Source organism: Mytilus trossulus, chromosome 14 (assembly GCF_036588685.1).
Source record: "Mytilus trossulus isolate FHL-02 chromosome 14, PNRI_Mtr1.1.1.hap1, whole genome shotgun sequence".
Lineage (NCBI taxonomy): Eukaryota > Metazoa > Mollusca > Bivalvia > Mytilida > Mytilidae > Mytilus > Mytilus trossulus.
In genome coordinates, this window is record NC_086386.1 from 48,177,389 (window position 1) to 48,185,740 (window position 8,352).

Below are 8,352 nucleotides of genomic sequence, written 5' to 3' on the forward strand. Positions count from 1 at the left end.
GTTGCGGGACGAAGCTATAGTTTGAAGGCGATCCAACACTCCCCCTAACCTGGGACAGTGGCGTAACAGTACAACGGAAAAACAAACTAAAAAAATCAGAATTACAGCTAGCAAAAACACAGAGCTGAGAGGACGTGACAGGGTACTTATACATCCCAACAACAAAACGACAGACATAAGAGTACTCGCAGTAACTGACAGCTAGTTCAAAGCCAAAACCAACTTATAACAAAACATGCTTCTAAGACTGAGATATCAATCAGTATATATATCAATTTCTATATTTTTCTTTCTGGTCCATATGTTCGTATTTTGATTACTTTTGCATTGTTGCGGATACTTTTTAATTCCATTAAAAAAATACGAATTGAAAGACATGCTTATATTACAAAAACCTTCCAAATTTGTCTAAAAAATGAAAAATTACGTAAATTTGTAATGTATCATTTCATTATAAATTCCTTTCAAAGCTTTAAGAGTTCATGTTTTGTAAATTAGAAATAGATTTGAAAATGTTTTTAAAAACATGGTCAGTGTTCAATAACTATGACTTAACTTCCCTATGATTATTGTGATGATAATTTAAAATAAGCAGGGGCGGATCCAGCAATTTTAAAAAGGGGGTTCCCAACCCAGGACAAAGGGAGGTTCCAACTATATGTCCAAAATTCAAATGCATTGATCGGCCAAAAAAAAGGGGGGGGGGGGTTCCAACCCCCGGAACCCCCCTCTGGATCCGCGCCTGATAAGTAAAATATAAGTAAACCTACCATTTTGATGCCTTTTTAAATTCTAAATCTGTGACCCGGATGCAAACTTCCCACACTGGCTACAATAACTAAACTGGAACGAAAATCATCCTATCAGTTTTTACTATCATTTAAATGTATCATAACAAAATCTTATACGGCTACCTCCAACCATGGCATGCGGATAAACAATTAATTGTTGGTTTTAAGTTTTAAATTTGAAAGGGCGTCTAGGTAAAAATGCAAATGAAAAGTTTAAAAGTGATTTAACTGATAACATTCAGAGAGATATGTGTATTAATGTTACTGAATGTAACCACATGCAATTATAAAGGTGCACATGGTGCAATAAGTGAATCACTGCACATAATTTACACTTTTATTTTAACTTTGCATTGTTTTAACCTTTTGTAAACATGGTAAAGTTTTGAGATAAACTGTTTTCTTTTACCATGTTTACTTCTGTTTCCTTTCGGAGCAACTGAGATAACCTCAATTGTTGGTTAGGTAGTGTTGCTCAGTCTTCAGTTTCTGTGTACTTTTTTGTCTGTTTGTATTTTTTCTTTTTTAGCCATGGTACTGTCAGTCTATTTTCGACTTATGCGTGTTAATGTCCCTCTCGTATCTTTCGCCTCTCTTTTGGAACATTAAATTTACATTTTCATTTCCGTATGCAAGATGCTTATTTGGCCATTTGCGTCCGAACCCATGCAAGCTTGTGGCTATTTTTCAAACATAAACATAGTGTAATGAAGTACAAATAATACTCACGTAAATTTCAAATTGTATTTCTTTTTCCTTTAAATTTATTTGAATATCTGAAAAAATAATATCATTCAAATAGTAGCTATAAAATATTTCGTTCTAATCCATAAAAAAAAATCTGGTGGTCTGTGCTTTTAACAAATTTATAAATCTGTAATTTATTCATTTACTTTGTTATCCCCAAAATGTGACACGAAAATATGTTATATTGGTCAAATTTAACACTAGTCCCTTGTATAAAATGGGTATAATAGTCAAAATAATACGTAAATATTGGTAAAAATAACTGTAAGTATATGTAAACTTACCACTGCGGAAACTAATTTATTCAAAACCACTTGACCAAGACTTTTGTCGGTGTAATAAAATACGAATATATCTCACTTATAACCATATATGCCAAACAAAATGTATACCATTCTATAAATATGGATGAGTGATATATCGCTTCATTTACTCTAACAACCGTATCTGATTCTGTAACTATTTGTTAGACGTGACATTGCATATAAAATATTGTAATTACATATTATCATTATTTAATTATCACTATAATGTTGAAATTATAAGAAAAGGTTATTTAGTATTTATATATGTACAGACGATTGATTCAGATATGTTTTATGTCTGCCCTATGCTTTTCCAGATAACCTAAAAGTCATTAGATACTTACAATTTTAAAAAGTTTAATATGTTTTCTATACTTCGATGATTAAGTTTTACTATAAAAAAAAAACGTGTACACTTGAACTTTGTCTGCTCTATGGTCGGGTTGTTGTCGCTTTGACACATTCCCCATTTCATTTCTCAATTTTATTTCATGTAAAAGAAAAATCTGTTATCATATGAAATTGCTATTTGATTATTGTCTTCTTGTACTTAATTTGCAGATAGCTTTTCCTAAAGCAGTGACCTTAATCGCGAGACCTCGCATTAGAAATTTGGCAAACGCACAGCGCGAGTTCAAGGGAACAACTATGATAAGTCTATCAGAGGTGTATTGGAAAGTCTTATTTATTCAGAAAGAAAAAAACAATATACCAAATCATTAACTGTTAAGACAAGGGTTAATTACCAAATGGAAACGCTTGGAAAATATACAAAAAGCTAACGTGGCTTTAACATTAAAATAATTTGACTTTCTTTGTTTCACGTGCTTCCTATTTCTTTGTTGATAGTTTATTAAAAGGTGTCAGACCACCAATTCACCCCCTCCAATTGGGGACATATATTCCGGTAGCCCTACTCTGACAAATAGTGTTTAGTATCATTATTTACTTTAACTAACCATCACATTTACAGAAATTAAATTTTTAATGAAAGAAAAATATGTTATATATCATTTTGAGCCACTTGTCTATGAGTTTTTATTAAAAAATGAGGATTAATGTGCTCCATAGTATACTTACTTACGAATTTCAGAAAACCAAGGGTTATTTTTAGAAGTACTTGTGTTCCGAAGGCAAGTTTTTTTCTTATTGGACTTTAAAGAAAGGTTGAAAATCGACATTTAGAAGGTGATACATTTACAATTCGGAATATTCCAATCATTTCTATAAATTTAAACTTAAATAAAATGTTAAGAAAGCTGTGAAAACTGCAACGTGTGGTTCAATATATAGAGATTTTGAATTGGTGGTCTAACACATCAAGGACACGATGGTACACTTCGGCAACAATACTCGAAAATGAATTAAGAGTCAATGTTTTGAATCAGGTTTGGTACTTTATTGGGTCGTGATAAAAGAAAAAATAATCTGTGGTAAAGCACTCCTTCTAGTATATATGCATGCATTGTTTCAAGTATTCGCTTAATACTGAAAATTACAGGTAATTCGTTTCAAATGACTAAATTATGCAAACAAATGTATTGCCTATCCCAACATTTTGACAACTGTTTTACAGTGACAATGTTATGATCTTTATTTTTTATTTAAAATGTTCAAACAACATCGTTCGTTTGATGATTTTAGTTTCCTTCAAATTAACGTTTTGAAACGGGCATTGTGCTGACTCGTCATTGGTGTAAGACAAAAACAAACACTGTCTCTGAGTCTCCGCCCTTGATATAATTTTTATTTGTGTATATCTCTGGTGAACAGTATATAAGAAGAGAATTATCGAGATGCATCAAATTTTAAAGTATCATGAAAGTCAAGGAACAGTATACAATTCATTTTAATATATACTTCAAGGCCGAAGAATTTTTTTAGCTAAATAACATATGTTGTTTATGTGTGTAATTAGTTGTTATTATGAATTACCTCCCCCCCCCTTTTTTTTTATAATAGTGTGACGTGATTTAGCACTTATATTCATGTATAATGTAACTCTTATGGAAAAACTGGGTTGTTATATTTGTGACTGTTTTGAATTAAGGAGATCAGGCATGAACACTGACATTTAGTCAAGTAAATAATTTGAAAATAAAAACATATGCATGTATAATGTAATTTTATTATTCTTTTATTCACAATATATATATGTGGGTTTTAGCTTGATTCTGACCAATGCTTATATTCCAATTATATATGTATATGCCTCTATTATTGCTGTTGTTACTAATTATGTAAATCAATTGTATCTGATTTTATGCCCTTTATGGGCCCTGTAATTTGGGAAATAAAAATATTCTAAAATTTATTCTATAATCACGATTATAATTCATATTGAAAATAATTTATACATCAACTAACAAAAAATATTACGACCTTAAAGGATAGAAATGCTGTTAAACATTCTGAAGCATAAAAAAATATTTACCTCACAGTACTGAACATATGTCCCAATCAGTTCCGCTGGTATAAAATAATTAAAATATACTATGATAATGGAATATTATTAAATACACATCATACTGACAACCACAAGACAGCTTTAGGCTAGACAATTAAATGTTTTATATTTATGTTTTATATGTATATATTGCCTTGTCAATCAAATACCATATCAGTTTGTACTTCCGCAGCAAACATTTCTTGGGAAAATTTAAGATTCTATATTTCATTCCGTGTCAGGGCGAAGTCATGTAAGTCTAAATATTTGAGAAATGGTATCGATAAAAGATATATACGAAACTATTACTATATAAGTTCATCTTGTTTGTCGTATCTGGTACATGTATCGTTTACAGTGTTATGTTATGTCATACTTTAAACAGTGATGAATTAAAGTCAAATTTAAAAGTCATGAAAAAGTCCATCCTAAAATTATACCATGTGATCATTATTATCTTAACCTGATATTACAAAATCAAAAACAAGAGCTGTTTTTGAATACAAACTCTTAAATTAATACATGAAATCTGAAATAGCAAAAAATTGAAAAAAGGGGAAAACGTTTGTAAACTTTAACAAAAGGACGACACACTCAAGTAAAAACGAGGAATCTCACATAATATTTTAAGAGAACCGAAGACTGAACTCAACAACCTTAGCCAAAAAACTCAGGTGCTCCTAAAAGGTCAATTAATCTTGCCCCCCCCCCCCCCCCCCCATGTAACTGATGTTTCTCATATTTCAGTTTGTCGAACGGAATTGCACCAAGAAAGGTGGATCATTTGTTATTCTTATCTAGCCTTTATATGATACCTATAAATCAGCGGTAGATCTACATCAATATCATCAAACCTGAATACATGACCTTATTGTGTTTATATAAAAAAAAAAAAAGAAGATGTGGTATGATTGCCAATGAGACAACTATCCACAAAAGACCAAAATGACACATACGTTAACAACTATAGGTCACCGTACGGCCTTCAACAATGAGCAACGCACATACCGCATAGTTTATGACTGGTGGAACATATCCGTATTCATGCATTTTCTATTTATAGCAAACCAAATTAAATCATTCATGGTGATCACAAAATGTAAAGAAGTTAATCCTTAAAGTTGTTTTTATTAGCAAATTTTAAAGCTTCAACCCTCCATCAAGGAAATCATGATATAGATGAGAAGCATGCTGTTCTTTTTCGCATGAGCATGGTGTTTATACTCATACTACAAGTCTGGGAACACCGGTATCTAGTCAATATAGTATGTTCCTGTACAGGTCAAAGAACTTTAAAAATGTTCTCTTATATCGTCCTTCAAAGACTAAAAGACTAAAAATCCTTTTTTTTTAATAGCAACCCTCCACCAAGGAAATCATGACATATACGAGAAGCATGATGTTCTTTTTCGAAAGAGCATGGTGTTTATTTACTCATCCTACAAGTTTGGGAACATCTAGTCAATATAATATGTTCCTGTACAGGTCAAAGAACTTTTAAAATGTTCTCTTATATCGTCCTTCAAGAATTTCAGTTGTGACTAACATGCAAACTAGTACACAATACCTAAAACTGCATTAAATAAAATTTGTAGTATCATTTGTCACATCTAACTCTTATGCAACTGGCATGCTCACACGGTATTTATTGTTATGTTACGTCTGAAGGAGATCTCGGTAAACACGTGAATAATTTGAAATGTTTAAACTGCTTACGGCTTTGTGATCAGAATATTTATATGCAATTTACTGTAAAATGCACTCTAGATACGCATTGTTATTTGTTTATGATATGAATACATTGATATATATATAATAGAAAATGAAAAACATAAAAAAGTATCTTTGAAACATTCCCCGTTTCCATTCTCAGTGGTGGTTCCGGGGGTCGTAGAGGGCGTTACCCCCCCCCCCTTGATCGTAAATTTTTTATTTTTTTTAACTTGACAAGTTTAACTTGACATGTTGTTTTTTTTATGACAGATGTACTGTTTTAGTATAAATATATTTGTCGGCACTATACATCTTCAATAATCTGGAATTTCGCCCCCTGTCAAAAAACCAGGATCCGACCCCGACTACAAGGCAGATATGTCTTTATCCTAGGTTCCATTGATTGTCTTATACTTTTTGTTATCGTCAGATATCCAGAATAAATCAGTACTTTAAGATGCAGAAAAATGAGAAAGTTATGTTTTTGGAAATCACTCAGGTTTCATATCACAAATAAAAAACTACTCACTTTATAAAGAGCACTATTCTATTACAAGCAGCCAGCGTATTGTATATTTAATATACTTTAAGTGCTTAATATATTATATAATATGTACTTCATATCATAACTTATTCGTTAGGAGTGTTCATTTTACATTACATGTGATTTAACGATCATAAGTATTATTTTCAAAAATTGACAAGCCATTTTTTCATGAAATCAAACACAATTTCCTGCATTTATGAATATATATCATGCTGCCATAACCTATAAGTGTTAGATTTTAATTCCAAACTAGGCAAAACCCAACTGAAAAGTTTCAATGAAGTCAACTTTTCCTAAATAACAAACCGTAATCAACCACTTTTTTGTATTTATACTTAATTATCAACATACGTTCTTCAACTGCTTTAACTTTGAGTGTTTGAAGTATTTTATATCGATAATGCACTTCAAATACTTTAAAAGTTACTTATAGTAAGAGTGTTCATATTAGCATCACATGTCATTGAACAATATAAAGTATTATTTTCCTGTCATATTTGACATTTCTGTATTTTGGTGATTGTATGTAGTGTTTGAAAATCATTTAAACGAATAAAAATAAAACAAAACAATCATTACATAAAATGATGCATTTCAGAATTTATAATAATCGTCAGGATTAAGATTTAGAAAATCCGGTTTCACTGGTTGAATCTTATTTATTTTAGATTTGCAGAGTTTCTTTTTTTCTAATTTACATCTATATATCATTTTATGTATTAAATTAATGAGGAGATTTTAGTATTGTTTTTTTTAAATAGATATAACATCAATCTCATTTTTTTGCCTGTGATAGTTCGAACGTTAGCTTTAAGCCTTATCGCATATTTTTAATTTGATGTACTAATAAACAGACAATTTTGTTTCTTATGAATCACATCAATTCCGAAGTACTACATTGGCAGTGTTCTCTCGGGGACAAATTGTCAATAATCAAAAACTTAAAAGGCATTTTTTTTACTTCCTTCTTTACTTTTTACAAATACTCTAAAAAAGGATAACTTGAAAAAGAATTTCTAGAGAACATAAGTTGACAAACACACATTACAAAAATAAAATGTTATTCTATTCTGCTCTTAATAGTTCGAGCTATAGTGTACAAAACAATTTATCATAGATGTATTTACCAGGCTGGTAGTTTCGTATGCCAGACGCGGGTTTCAACTACAAAAAGACCAAACAGTGACGCTTAAATAAAAAACAATAAAAGGCCAAATAGAATGCGAGGTTAAAGAGCATTGATAACCTAAAATGACCCTAAATAGATTTCAAGTACAGCTAACTGTATACGGTAATACAACTTACCTCAAAGGCACAGCTAGGTTTGTCCGTTTATGTAAGTGGACCCAATACCGCATCATTTATATGCAATTGTAGAAAAACTTTGACCATCACATGTTTTACGATAATTTTTGTAATCTGTTTCCCTTGAAACCATTAAAGGCATAAATATCGAATTATTTTTAATAACTCGTCTATCACATAAATGAACTTATATTTACCTGGAAGTGTGTAGGGTTAGAATTTTGTTTTTCGTTTTTATCATAAACATCAGATATTATATATGGTGTTATCAAATAAAGTAAATTGTGACAAAAGACGTAATAACATTATACCTGTCACCCAGTCTGTCCAGCTTTATGGGTAAAATAAAATTATCAATATGAATTTATGATAGAGAGTACTTAAACTTAATCCTGATCAAACAAAAAAGGTCTGCAATGTTAATAAAGGTGAACTATTTCACTTGAAAGTTCATGTTTGATTCTATGTGATACGACGAGACACGGCCCTTTGCTGACT

At 30.9% G+C, this 8,352-nt stretch overlaps 1 protein-coding gene across 2 annotated transcripts in view; it reads right to left on the reverse strand.

The window, feature by feature from the left end:
- The window catches only part of LOC134697064 (inverted formin-2-like), a 58,212-nt gene extending 56,647 nt beyond the window's left edge, over positions 1-1,565 (reverse strand). The window contains exons 1-2 of one of the 2 annotated variants that reach the window (XM_063559085.1): positions 1,521-1,565; positions 771-843 (exon numbers count right to left, since the gene is read on the reverse strand). The gene's annotated coding sequence lies outside the window, so the exon portion shown is untranslated. Of the gene's footprint in view, positions 1-770; positions 870-1,520 lie in introns of those variants that run through there. The other variant, XM_063559086.1, reaches the window with a different exon arrangement.
- Positions 1,566-8,352: the final 6,787 nt, after the last annotated feature.